The sequence below is a fragment of the Arachis ipaensis genome, chromosome B06 (assembly GCF_000816755.2).
Source record: "Arachis ipaensis cultivar K30076 chromosome B06, Araip1.1, whole genome shotgun sequence".
NCBI lineage: Eukaryota > Viridiplantae > Streptophyta > Magnoliopsida > Fabales > Fabaceae > Arachis > Arachis ipaensis.
In genome coordinates, this window is record NC_029790.2 from 121,709,717 (window position 1) to 121,724,466 (window position 14,750).

The 14,750-nt window shown below is 34.3% G+C and overlaps 1 long non-coding RNA gene across 1 annotated transcript; it reads left to right on the forward strand.

Moving 5' to 3' along the window:
• LOC110264151 lies at positions 256 to 970 on the forward strand. The gene is made up of 2 exons (XR_002349884.1): positions 256 to 453; positions 552 to 970. It is a non-coding gene; the product is annotated as an uncharacterized LOC110264151 (long non-coding RNA).

Consider the following 14,750-nt stretch of genomic DNA (forward strand, 5'->3'; position numbering starts at 1 on the left):
ATTTGAATGATTAAGGGTAACTTTGACATATTACATAATATGACCAAGATATTTAAACTCAACCAAACAAAAATTTAGTCATTCCTAGGATTATTACATAACATTCCAAGACATTAAAATTTATAACCAAACATAGGTATCCTATATTTCAAGTAATCTTATTCCTAGGTATTATATTCCTAAGAATGACATTTCTAGTAATAAAATTTAATCTTTGAACCACACGCACCCTCAAAGGACAGAAAGTGAATTACCGGGAATACAGAATCTCATTGTTGAAATGTCATGTAAGACTTTCTTTCTACCAACAAGTCATTATTAATGATAGTAATTCTGATGCATGAACTTAATTATAATTGACCTTGTCACATTGCAGCTGTTACTGATATTGACACAAGTGGCATCCATGCCTTTGAAGAATTATACAAGTCCCTTCAGAAAAGAGAAGTTCAGGTATAATGATAATAATATCACAACAATAATAATATTGATGTCATGTACAAAACAATTGTGATTGTATTAATTATGTTCATGTGTGTTTATATAAACAGCTTATATTGGCGAATCCGGGGCCAGTTGTAATAGAGAAGCTCCATGCATCCAAGCTTACCGATCTAATTGGAGAAGATAAAATATTTCTCACAGTGGCTGATGCTGTTGCAACTTTTGGTCCAAAGGGTGTTAAATAAAACATATCTGTTTCAAGATCAAATTCAAGTGTTGATTGAAGCCACGGTTATAATTAAGATGCTACAAATACAAACGGGTGGGGATTAGTATAATATTGTTTAATATATAGTCTTATAGGGAATTATTATTAGTCACCTTGATCTGTCTTCTATGTAGTTTCATTTAATTTTGTTTGTCTTTGATTTTACATATAGTCCCAATTAATGTATAGAAACAAAATTACATGTTCTGTTTTTCAACTGGTAGTTGTGATTTACAATACAATATACTTTAAGGTTGCATGAAAACCAGTGAAGATTAGAATATTCGGCTTCATGATTTGGTGGACTGAGAGGGTTATAATGGATATAATAATTGGTGTGTGGATAAGAGCTCGCCAATAATGGATGCTAATATCATTTTATAAACAAATAATGTGGGAGAGTTGAAAGAGTTCACTTTGCTTATACTTGTTGAACATATACTCATAATAATGCAATTATTGTATTAACAAAATGACATACTTCAATTACCATCATTGGGATATCATCATATTGAAACACTATAAGCATAGAGCATTATTTATCTTGTTTTTCAACCCTGTTTTATATTCAGATAAGTTATATTAATATTCATAAGTGCTCTATATATGACTTTATCTTAAGCATATTAGGTACTATGTTACACACATTATCCTTTGAAGTTGGAATGTTTGATTCATCAATTGTGGAAAAGTTAATAATTTTCTTAGATTGGAAAGCACTCTACACTGTTATTATTATGTTTTTTTTTCTCCCTTAATACTAAACTCTCGTAATAACATTAGGGTGCTTAAGTAACTCTAAGATCAAATTTCTTGATGAACATAGTTTAAGAGGCGCAAACTGAATTAAACCGTAAACCAATAACAAAGAAAATATAAATTTCGAAAATTAAAATAAGTATCATATATTCAGTTAAATGATATATAAGGTACAATAGTAATGAAATTGTTATTTTATAAAACAAATTACGTGATGATCATCAATTATTTATTTGTACAGTTCAATATATGCTAAAATAATTATATTATTACCAAATAATTTCATTCCTAAACTTTATATTCCTAAAAATAATATTCTTGATAATAAAAACTAATCCTTCAACCACATGACCTCTAAGTTCTAGTTTAGATAGCTTAGACTGAACTTTGCTTCATAATTTTCTAATGAAAAAAGGAATAGGCTGTTTTTTCGTGAAATCAATAGGGGTTAGGATAGAATTTGTCTCAATATTAAAATAGTATTTTCTCCTATACTTTTAAAATATATACAATTTTCATAATACTGAATAATGAAAGAATTAAGAGAAAATGATATTTTTTTCTCCTACTAGATGTCTAAATGGTACTTCTTTTTTATTTTTAAAATATACACTTTTTTTCTTTTACAATAATTAAATAACATATATTTTAGTCTATTTGACTAAAATAATCTTTAATAATTATTATTATAATTATATATATTAGTAATAATAATATAAAATATATTTATTATTAATAAAATTAATTTATTTTATTTTTAATTTTTTAACTTGTTACAAAATATTTAATTTAAAATCTAGACATCTCATAGAAAAAAAAAAGTGTCATTTTCTCATTAATTAAAGTAGCTCAAGATTGATATGGCACCAAATAAAAAGAAAAAGGTAGATGGTGATGGATGAATGATGATGGTAAGAACTAAGAAGAGACCCAGCAACTTTTACTGTGTCCAGAAGATGTTTTGGCCCATATTGGTGCTTTTTAGGACGGGCCTCTAATCTTTCGGCCCTGCGGGAACCACGTGCTTTATGACATGTCACATGTATAATGTATTCAGCAGTTTTGAGTCGGAGCTTTAGGTGTTTTGTTTATAATTTTATATATCTATATATCAATATCTCAATATCTTATATACTCATAATTTAAATGAAACTGAATAAAATATGAAACAAAGCCTTGTTGAAAAGTGCATCAACCAACATAAATAAAAGTTTAACCATTCATGCTTAACTATGACTTCTCGATCTTAAGTGAAATCAATTGCAAATTGAACTCCAAAACTCCTATATAGTTGACATAAATCTCAAATTTCAACCTAAAACCCAAGAAATATATTACTAAAGGATTACATTAACATTCAATCAAAGTAACACATAAAAATATAAAACGCTAGATAAAATAGTTTATTTTACTTTAGCCGAATAAATTTATTATTTATTATCTAATTAAAATAATTAAAAGATGACGCATGAGTGCATGACACTCTTTAATTACATTAAAAAAAAATAATTTTTCCGTTCTATTTGTAAAAAATAGTTAGAAATTAATTTGGCGATTGGATTTTTTAAGAGATATTTGATAATCAAATTTTTTAAAAGACTAAATTGTCTATTTTTTTTTTGGTGACTAGACTAAATTGTCTATCTAAATAATGGTTAGAAATTATCAAAAAAATATTACTAAAATAAAAAGGTTTAATAACATTAAACTAATAACTTGCACCAAAAAGCTTTTAGAGTTTGACCATAATCAACCATAAGAAAAAGAAACGGTCCAAACAATAATGCATTAATTTGGAGATTAAAAGGAGCCAGCGTAATTCAATGATGCAGGAACATTATGGATGAAGCTTATTGTTACATTGACTCCATGAAAGTGCAGACTTATTGAGGGCTTCTGCATAACTCACAAAGAGAGTGTTCGCTAGACTCTTTTTCTGGTTTACTTTTGATGGACTGATCGAACTTAGGGGTGGCAACGGGGCGGGTAGGGGTGGGTTTTTGCTCTACCTGACCCCGCTCGCGTACAACAAATCGTATAGAACCCGCCCCACTTCTACCCGCGGGTAGTAAAACGTTGAACCCTAACCCGTTCCTACGGGTACGCGTCCCGTCTCTACCCGTCCCTACAATTATTAAAATCCAATAAATAAAATTAAATTTTAAAATTTATATAATCATCATCACATACATAACATAAATTAAAGTAAAAATTTAAATATGATACAATATTATTAATTATTTGCTAATTACTAATTATATATTATACATATTATATATTAAAATTATATATATTATATATATAGCAGGGCGGGTAGGGGCGGATATTACCTAAACCCGACCCCGCCCCGCCCCTCCTAAGAACCCGCCCCGAGCGGAAGGGGAGTCGAATCAAGTTGGCTTAAAAATGAACGTTTCAAGCTCTATTTTTGCGAAAACTAATTTTGTAGGAGATTTTTTCGTTTTGTCTCATACGCATAAAAGAAACATAGAAGAGAAGAAGAGAAAGAGACTAGCATGTATTTTAGTTCGGATTTTAAGTGTCATGAATCTTATGTCCAGTCTCCACTATAATCATGGTGGAATTTTCACTATAATCAACTGATTACAATTACCAATACTATTGAATTACAACCTAATTCAACTAGTATTTACCACTAAGCTTTCTTCACCAAAGATCAGCTTCCCAAGTGCTGTCCCAACTTGGAAGGAAAACCTAAACAGATTCAAACACACCAAGTGCTATCCCAACTTGGCACGGGAAACTAGTCCTAGTTCAACAACGCAGATACACAAATTTTAGTGGCTTTTTCATGCATCTCTCTTGCCTTTTCTCTCATTGCTTTTTCAACTCACATATTCAGCCTTTTCTCAATACAAAAGATGACACAAGATAGTCATAACAAATAAAATAAAAAATAAAGCTCCAATAGAAGAAAAAGAATTCAGCTCAAGTGTTGAGATGATGCTCTTAAATGTGCTCTCTCTTTTTCTTATTCTCAAATGTTGAAGTGAGGCCTTTCTTATAGACTCAGCTTGCTCTTCCAATTTGTTCTTCACTCCCTCTTCTAATTCCTCGTACCATCTACCCGTTAGAGCTGTCTCTGAGGGCATGCAGTTCTTTTTCATCCTGTTCCACTAACTCTGCTGGTTGAGGAGCCATTCCACCATCTCTGCTATCTTTGGATTTGCTTTCTTCCTTGGTATGCATTTCTTTCTCCCTCTATAACACCCTATCATACTTAATCTTATGCTTAAGTCATAAGACTGAGATAGTAAGGTATTACGACCTCTAATAATAATAATAATAATAATAATAATAATAATAATAATATTTAATTAGGAGCCTTGAAAAACGGGTAAAACAAAATTGCAAAATAAAAAGCGCAACGCTCAGGAAAGGATTACTTGCGTGCTAAGAAACCTAATAGGAACATAATAAAGATAAGCAAAAGAATAAAGGACAACCAAGGAAGCAGCATAACTAGCCCCTGACTCAGCCTGCGAAGCTAAGGCTGGCCGGAGGGTATATATATACATATAGACATACATAAGTGTTCTCAAAATATCCCAAAATACCAAAATAAACTCCTAACTCTCCCTTAACCTCTAAGAGGAGCAGCATACATAAGTTACATGGAGAGTAAGCTAAACATATATATACATATATACAGCCAGAAACCAAAATACACCCAAGGACTACTTCGCTTTCCAGGACCCAGACGCCTAGCGAGGAGCCTCTCGACCTGCATCTGAAAAATAACAATACAATATGGAATGAGAACCGGAGGTTCTCATCATGGTAAAAGTGCCACGCTATAATAAATAAGGTCCTGAGAATGTCATAGGCAATCCTAGAACTCCGTTATACAATTATCCAACTTAATTACTAATCAAAAACCATAAACAAGGGTAGGTATTCTAAATCTACCTAACTTACTCAATTTCAATCCACACCTATCACCAAACCATTTCTCCATTTTCTCCATCCCTCCATCATCCATAATGCAACAGGAACAAACAACCAAACAAGTTCAAGCACAAGTAATGAACAGATAATACAAGTAGTAAATATACAAGTAGCATGTAATAACAAACAACCAAACAAGTTCAAGCACAAGTAATGAACAGATAATACAAGTAGCAAATATACAAGTAGCATGTGATATTATCACATGCTACTTGTATATTTGCTACTTGTATTATCTGTTCATTACTTGTGCTTGAACTTGTTTGGTTGTTTGTTCCTGTTGCATTATGGATGATGGAGGGATGGAGGAAATGGAGAAATGGTTTGGTGATAGGTGTGGATTGAAATTTAGTAAGTTAGGTAGATTTAGAATACCTACCCCTGTTTATAGTTTTTGATTAGTAATTAAGTTGGATAATTGTATAACGGAGTTCTAGGATTGCCTATGGCATTCTCATGACCTTATTTATTATACGCGTGGCACTTTTACCATGATGAGAACCTCCGGTTCTCATTCCATATTGTATTGTTATTTTTCAGATGCAGGTCGAGAGGCTCCTCGCTAGGCGTCTGGGTCATGGAAAGCGAAGTAGTCCTTGGGTGTATTTTGGCTTCTGGCTGTATATATGTATATATATGTTTAGCTTACTCTTCAAGTAACTTATGTATGCTGCTCTTCTTAGAGGTTAAGGGAGAGTTAGGAGTTTATTTTGGTATTTTAGGATATTTTGAGAACACTTATGTATGTCTATATGTATATATATACCCTCTGGCCAGCCTTAGCTTCGCAGGCTGAGTCATGGGCTAGTTATGCTGCTTCCTTGGTTGTCCTTTATTCTTTTGCTTATCTTTATCATGTTCCTATTAGGTTTCTTAGCACGCAAGTAATCCTTTCCTGAGCCATTACCTCTGTTGTCCGAGGAGCTACTATATTGCTTCTACTCTTGTGCAAGTGTGTTTTTCTCTCCCATATTTTGAATGTTGCTTTACTGATGTCTGACCCCAGCTGTCCTTATTTTTTGTCGTGGTGTTGCAGCTGTGAGCTATCCTTGTGTGATGTCAAATGTCCTTCTTTTCTTCTTTTTGTTCCCACCATTGTATTCGGTGCCCTCTCTCTTGGCTAATGGGACTGATTTGTTGTTCATTAGCAAGTATTGGGCTTAAGTGTTGGAGCTGTAACATTTTAAAATGCTGAAGCAATACTAACTTGGACTGAAGCAACATATAAATAGGCCTGCATCACTTAACACACACATTAAACCAACTTGAGCTTTTACCCCAAATAATGTTTGTCATCGTATATGAGCCCAAAATAAAATTTAGCTCAACAATCTTCCCCTTTGATGACAAATATGATAAAAGAGAATAATTAAATTTAAAATATTAAATTAAAGGAGTTGAAGGCACTTGTCTTTGATGATGATCCGAAGTGTGTTGTACTCCTCATCACTGTTAGCATTTCTCTCCCTTAATCATGGCTTTCCTCTTCAAGTGGATAAAACTTAAAACAGCCAAGAATAATTTCTAAAGCAATATATCACAATAACAATAACACCAAGCACAGAGCAATTAACACCAAACATAGAGCAATTAAAATTAAACACAGTAATAGATATTAAACATCATTGTCCATATCCTAAGCTAATGCTCACATGCTAACTTTTCTTTTCTTTTCTCCCCCTTTTGTCATCAAAGAGGGAAAAGACCCTACAAAAATTATTAGTGGCTATCCAAAAGAGTCATCAAGCAATAAAGTAGTTAATTGTTACAGTCATCTAAATGAAAAAAATCAAGTAAAACAGTCCAATTCATAGAAGAGATGAAAATATTCTAGGCATCAGAGTTCGAATCATCGAAGGCTTCATCATCATCTTCATTGTCAGTCGTTGTAAGGCCAGCCTCAATGTCCTCCACATAATCCCTGAGTATCCAAATCCCCCCTTTTGTTTTCTTGAGCGCATTCTCTTCCATAACTTCATTCCTCTTGCGCTCGACTCCATAGTTGATGAGAAGGTCGGTGAGATTGACAAACTCTTGGAGCACATTTTTCATGATACCTTTCAGGACTCTGATCTTGGAGGAATTAGATGTGGAAATCAGTGGATCTTCATCATGGGATGGAACTTTAGTGCCTTCATCAGTGTTGTGGCACTTGGTCGCTGTTCTTTTTTCGCGGCTGTGGCGAGCATGGGATGAAGGCAGCTCTTCGTCTTCTTCACGAAGGGGTTTCTTACCCCTGGAAGAATTGGGTTGAGATGAACTGAGATGTGAAACATTAGGCGGAGTGGAGGTAGGTCGAGGAGTAACGCCGGGACGGCGAGCTGTGGTCTTTGTGCGAGCCATTTCAGGAGAGTTATTTTGAGGAGAGGTGGGAGGAGAGTTGGTGGGAGATGGAGAAGGAGATGATTCAGTGTTTAGTGAGATAGGAGTGGAGGGTTGAGAACGTGAAGAGTATCACCACTATAAGAGCCTCTGCGGACTGCTATTTTCTTGCGAGCCATACTTATAGGACACAGGTTAGTTTCAGAATGTGAAGAGTAGAGTGAAGGAGGAATGGAGGAGTTAAGTGTGAAAGGGTGCATGTAGTGGAGCATTAATATAGGCCTTGGGTAGTGTAAAGATTTTATCTTGAAAAAGGATAAAAATGAAAGCTTTGAAAACCTTTGAATTTTACAGCTGTAACCACTGTAATTTCAATTTTAAAAATTTAATTTAAAATGAAAAAAAAACTTGAAAGAAGGCCCAATATATAAAATAAAGTTAAGTTTTGGGACCAAAAATAAATTTCTTAGAACCAAGTCCAGAGAGGGCCCAAGGTGCTTTAACATAGGTGACCCATTTGATGATAAACAAGCAAACACACCAGGTCCACCAAATCTCACTTGCTTCCAACGAGACTAGAATGCATCGCAAGGAGTTAATGAAGCCTGCTCATCATCTGCCCAGAATAATCTCATCTCGATCTAAGAGACAAAATGCTTAAACCAGAATATCAAAAAAATTAAGAAAAATTAGATGAATCAAGAATGCCCAGTGTAGTTCGTAATTTGCAGAACCTCTCTTTTATTAATGGTTTACTAAAAATATCAGCTAGTTGATTTTCAGATTTAACAAACTGAATATCTAAATTTTTATTGTGCATATGTTCTCTTATAGAATGAAATCTAACTTCAATGTGCTTTGTTCTTGAGTGCAAAACAGGATTTTTTGAAATATTTATAGCACTCATATTGTCACAAAATAACGGAATATTAGATACTTTCAGTTTATAGTCAGCTAACTGAGTTTTCAACCATAGTAATTAAGAGCAACAAGAAGAGGCTGCAATATACTCAGCTTCGGCAATGGATAGTGCTACTGTTGCTTGCTTCTTGCTTGACCATACATTGAGTGATTTGTCAAGGAAGCAACACATGCCACTTGTGCTTCTTCTATCAATTCTGTCCCCAACAAAATCTGCATCACAATAACCCACTAATTGAAATGAATCAGTTTTGGGATACCATAAACCATAATTAGTGGTACCAAGCACATATCGAATAATCCTCTTGACAGCTGAAAGATAAGACTCCTTGGGTTTTGATTAGAATCTTAAGCACACACCAACACTATATATGATATTAGGCCTTGAGGAGGTTAGATACATCAAGGAACCAATCATCCCTCTGTATCTTGTCTCATCAACATCTCTAGCATGTTCATTTTTGTCAAACTTGATATTTGGATGCATGGGAATTTGCATTGGCTTGGCACATTCCAACCCAAACTTCTTGACAAGTCCCTTGGCATATTTTTTTTTATGAACAAAGATGCCTTCTGCAATTTGCTTGATTTACAAGCCTAGGAAGAAACTTAATTCTCCCATCATGCTCATATCAAATTCACTTGTCATTAGCTTAGCAAAATCTGCACACAAAGCCTCATCGGCTGAACCAAAAATGATATCATCAACATAAACTTGCACAAGAATAAAATGATCATTGTAATTCTGAATAAATAGAGTGGTGTTAGTGGCTACGCTTTAAAAATTATTTTTTAATAAAAATGGGTTAAGCCTTGCATACCAAGCTCTAGGAGCTTGTCTTAAACCATATAAGGCTTTAGCTAGTTTGAAAACAGTTAGGAAAGATTTTGTTTTCAAACCCAGGAGGTTGAGCCACATAGACCTCTCTATCTATCATACTATTGAAGAATGCACACTTTACGTCCATTTGAAATATCTTGAAGCCGCAATGAGCCGCATAGGCTAAGAGTAATCTAATGGCTTCCATTCGAGCTATAGGTGCAAATAATTCATTGAAATCAATCCATTCCTCTTGATCATAGCCTTGAGCAACTAATCTTGCTTTGTTTCGGACAATAATTTCATCTTCACCTAATTTATTTCTGAAAATCCATTTTGTGCCAATGACTTTCTTTCCATTTGAGTGCGGCACTAAGGTCCAGATTGATTCTTCTCAAATTGCTGCAATTCCTCCTTCATGGCTAATACCCAAGATGGATCAGCAAGTGCTTCTTGGATATTTTAAGGTTCAATCTTTGACATAAAAGCTATGTTGTTGGATTTGGCTCTTTTCAAAGATGACCTAGTAGTCATTCCTTTGGAGGGATCACCTATTATGAATTCTTCAGGATAATTTCTTAGAAATTTATATTCTCTAGGCCTTCTAGTTTGGGTTGAGGATTCAGGTTCCTCCTGATCAACAATTGCCTCAGCATCAGAATTTTCTGTAGCGACATGAGATAATTCCAAATTGTCTCCTGCATTATCAGTATTTTCATTGTTTGTAGATGCAGTTTCTTGAGGACTTAAATTTTGTTGAACTGTCTCAGCATTCTTGGTCATTTCAACTTCAAAATCTGGACTATCATCAATACAAACACTAGGAACAGAGTTAGACTCACAGAATGTGACATGCATGGTCTCATCAACAGTTTTAAAGCTTTGCTATTTGTAGAATAAATAAGAAAGATACTTTCATGTGTTTTAGGATCAAATTTTCCCAAATTTTCTTTGATATTCAGTACAAAACACTTGCAACCAAACACATGAAAAGTAGTTAAGATTAGGTGGATGTCCTTTCCAAAGTTCATATGGAGTTTTCTTCAAAAACTTTTTTATGAGGGTTCGATTTAAAACATAACAAGTTGTATTCACAGCTTCAGCCCATAAGAATTTGGGAACTTTATATTCACACAACATAGCTCTATCCATTTCTTGTAAACTTCTATTTTTTCTTTTTACAACACCATTTTGTTGTGGTGTTCTAGGACATGAGAAGTTGTGTGATATACCTAGTTTATCACAAAATGATTCAAAGTGTTGATTTTCAAATTCTTTGCCATGATCACTTCTAATTGAAATAATTTTTAAACTCTTTTCATTTTGAATCTTCTTGCTGAATTTTTCGAAAACAGAAAATGTTTCATGTTTATGAGCTAGAAAGAACACCCAACCGAACCTAGTGTAGTCATCTACAATAATCATTCCATAACGTTTTCCTCCAAGACTTTGAGTCCTAGTAGGTCCAAACAGATCAGGATGCAATAGTTCCAATGGTTTCTTAGTTGATACATCTTCCTTGGGTTTAAAAGATATTTTTGTTTGTTTATCCATTTGACAAGCATCACAAGTGATGTCTTTATCAAATTTAATGTTAGGAAGACCTCTTACTAAGCCGTTTTTAACAAGATTAAAGATTTAGAACATGCTAGCATGTCCTAATCTCTTATGCCACATCCATTTTTTAGATTCCATTGAAGAGAAACAAGTCACATTTTGAACTTTAAGATTATCTAGTGTGAGACGATAAATATTGTCACTTCTTTTTGCAACAAATAAGACAACCCCTATTTTCTCATTAATGACCCTACAATCTAATTTCCTAAAGGTTACAGCATATCCAAGGTCACACAATTGACTTATGTTCAATAGATTATGCTTTAACCCATCTACTAAAAAGACATTATAAATGCAAGTAAAAAAATCTTTGTCAACCTTACCAATGACAATTATTTTACCTTTACCATTATCTCCGAAAGTGACAAATCCTCCATCATACTTGTTGAGTTTGATGAAGAAAGTATCCTTTCCAGTCATATGCCTTGAACATCCACTATCAAGATACCACATGTCCAATTTCTTCTTAGATGTAAGGCAAACCTACATATTCTTCAACTGACCTTAGGTATCCAAATCCATTTAGATCCATTTATATGAAACCTTCTTGGTTGCCCAAGAGCATTATAATCATGAAAAACTTTATATAATTTACTATCATTACCAAAAGACTTTAGAAAGATGAAGCATTGTTGAGGATCATGACATTTTCTATTGCACTTATTGCAATGATTCTTGCTCACTGATTTTTGTGGTTTACTGAAAATTTTTTGTTTGACAATCTTGGAAGAGGAAGCTTCAAATTTTTTAACATTTTATTTGAAAACAACCTTACTTTCCTCTTTGAATTCAAGTCCAGATTTTTCCCAACCAAATTTTTGACAAGCAAGTAATTTATCAAGATTTTGTGAACCTTGAACAAATTTTGCTAAGTCTTCATTAAGGTTTTTAATTTGTTCATTTAGCTTTTTATTTTTAGCAATCAAATCAGTAGAGACAGTGACCGTATGCTTGAGTTTGAATTTGTTTAATTTAGCTCCTAAAGCATTGTTTTCTTCTTTTAAAGACATTTCATCACAACCTTCGGTTGCCTTTACTTTTTCCAGTAAAAAATTATTTTCAGCTCTCAATGCTTCATTATCTTTCTTGTATTTAACATATTTATCTAAGAGTTTCTTAGAGTTCACATTAAAGTCTTTGATAATGTAGTGCAATTCATCAATGGATAGGTCAGAGAGATCTACCTCATTTTCATTATCGTGATCAGCCATCAAGCATAGTTGAATCTCTTGATCTGAGTCTTTAGAACTTGTGTCATTTTCCAAGTCGTCCCATGTTGCCATCATCACTTTCTTTTTATCCTTCTTTGATTTTTCGCCTTTCCTTAATTGAGGACAATCTGACTTGAAGTGCCCCGGTTCCTTGCAGTGGTGATATGTGAACTTGGCTTGATCCTTCTTGAAGTCTTTGGATGAAGAACTTCCTTTGCCTTTATTTTTGAATCTCAATAATCTCCTCATTTTTCTTGCAAAGAGCACAATTTCTTCATCTGAGAAACTGTCATCAGATTCATCTTCTTTGGCTGTCATTCTTGATTTCAGTGCTACACTTTTCTTCTTGTCATCTTTATCTTGAAACATGTGAGTAGTTTCATAGGCCAGCAGCTTGTCTCTTAGCTCATCATAGGTAATTTTTATTAGATCATTTCTTTCAGAGATGGCTGTATTTTTTAATTTCCACTTCTTAGTAAGACTCCTTAAGATCTTCCTTACCAAGATTTCTTCGGAATAGCTCTTCCCCATGGCATCGAGATTGTTGATGATTATTGAGAACCTTTCAAATATTTGATCGATGCTCTCATCCTCCTTCATATTAAACATTTCATACTCCTTCATCAGCATATCAATTCTGGTCTCTGTCACTTGTTTAGTGCCTTCATGGGTGAGTCTGAGCTTGTCCCAGATTTTTTTAGCCGTCTTGCACCTTAACACTTTTCTGTATTCTTCAAAACTGATTGCACAGTGCACTAGGTTGATTGCTTTTGCATTGAGTTCAACTTTCTTCTTTTCTTCCTCTGTCCACTCATTATCTTCTTTTGCCACAACTTCTCCATCAGCATTTTGCTTTGTTGGAACGTCTGGTCCATTGAGAATAATCTTCTAAATGTTGTAGTCGATTGACTGTACGAAGATTCTCATTCTCTCTTTCCAGTAAGAGTAGTTGCTGTCATTAAAGTAAGGATGTCTATTATTCGACTTTCCTTCAGTGAGAGTGTACGCCATGATGTTGGGACCCATATTGTTGGCCATGGATCTTTGCTCCAAGCTGTGAAGCTTGACTCCTTGAGACCTTGTTCCTGATACCAATTGATGGAACTGATTGAACTTGAAAAGGGGGGGGGGTTGAATCAAGTTGGCTAAAAAATGAATGTTTCAAGTTCTATTTTCATGGAAGCTAATTTTGCAGGAGATCTTTTTGTTTTGTCTCATATGCAAAAAAAAAAAAAACAGAGAAGGGAAGAAGAGAAAGAGGCCAGCATATATCCTGGTTTGGATTCTAAATGCCATAAATCCTACGTCCAGTCTCCACCACAACCATGGTGGAATTTTCACTATAATCAACTGATTACAATCACCAATACTATTGAATTACAACCTAATTCAACTAGTATCTACCACTAAACTTTCTTCACCAAAGCTCAGCTTCCCAAGTGTTGTCCCAACTTGGAAGGAGAACCTAAACATATTCAAACACACTAAGTGCTATCTCAACTTGGCAAGGGAAACTAGTCCTAGTTCAACAATCCAGATACACAAATTTTAGTGGCTCTTTCATGTATCTCTCTTGCATTTTCTCTCATGGATTTTTCAACTCACATATTCAGCCTTTTCTCATTACAAAAGATGACATAAGATAGCCATAACAAATAAAATCAGAAATAAAACTCTAGTAGAAGAAAAAGAATTCAGCTCAAGTGTTGAGATGATGCCCTTGAATGTGCTCTCTCTTTTTTTTCCTCTCAAATGTTGAAGTGAGGCCTTTCTTATAGACTCAGCTTGCTCTTCCAATTTGTTCTTCACTGCCTCTTCTAATTTCTCGTACCATTCACCCGTTGGAGCTGTCTCTAAGGGCATGTAGTCCTTTTTCATTCTGCTCTACTAACTCTGCTGGTTGAGGAGCCATTCCACCACCTCTGCTGTCCTTGGATTTGCTTTCTTCCTTGACATGCATTTCTTTCTCCCTCTGCTCCATTACCTCTGCTGTCCGAGGAGCTACTCTACTGCTTCTGCTCTTGTGCAAGTTTGTGTTTTGCTTTTCCATATTCTAAATGTTGCTTTACTGATGTCCTTGTAATGAGAGTAACCCCAGCTGATTTTATTTTTTGTCTTGGTGTTATTGCTATCCTTGTGTGATACCAAATGTCCTTCTTTTCTTCTTTTTGTCCCCACCATTGTATTCGGTGTTCTCTCTCTTGGCACATGAGACTGATTTGTTGTTCATTAGCAAGTAATAGACTTAAGTGTTGGAACTGTAACATTTTAAGATGCTAAAACAATACTAACTTAGACTGAAGCAACATATAAATGGACCTGCATCACTTAGTGCACACATTAAACAAACTTGAGCTTTTATCCTAAATAATATTTGTCATCATATATGAGCTCAAAATCAAACTTAGCTCAACAACTT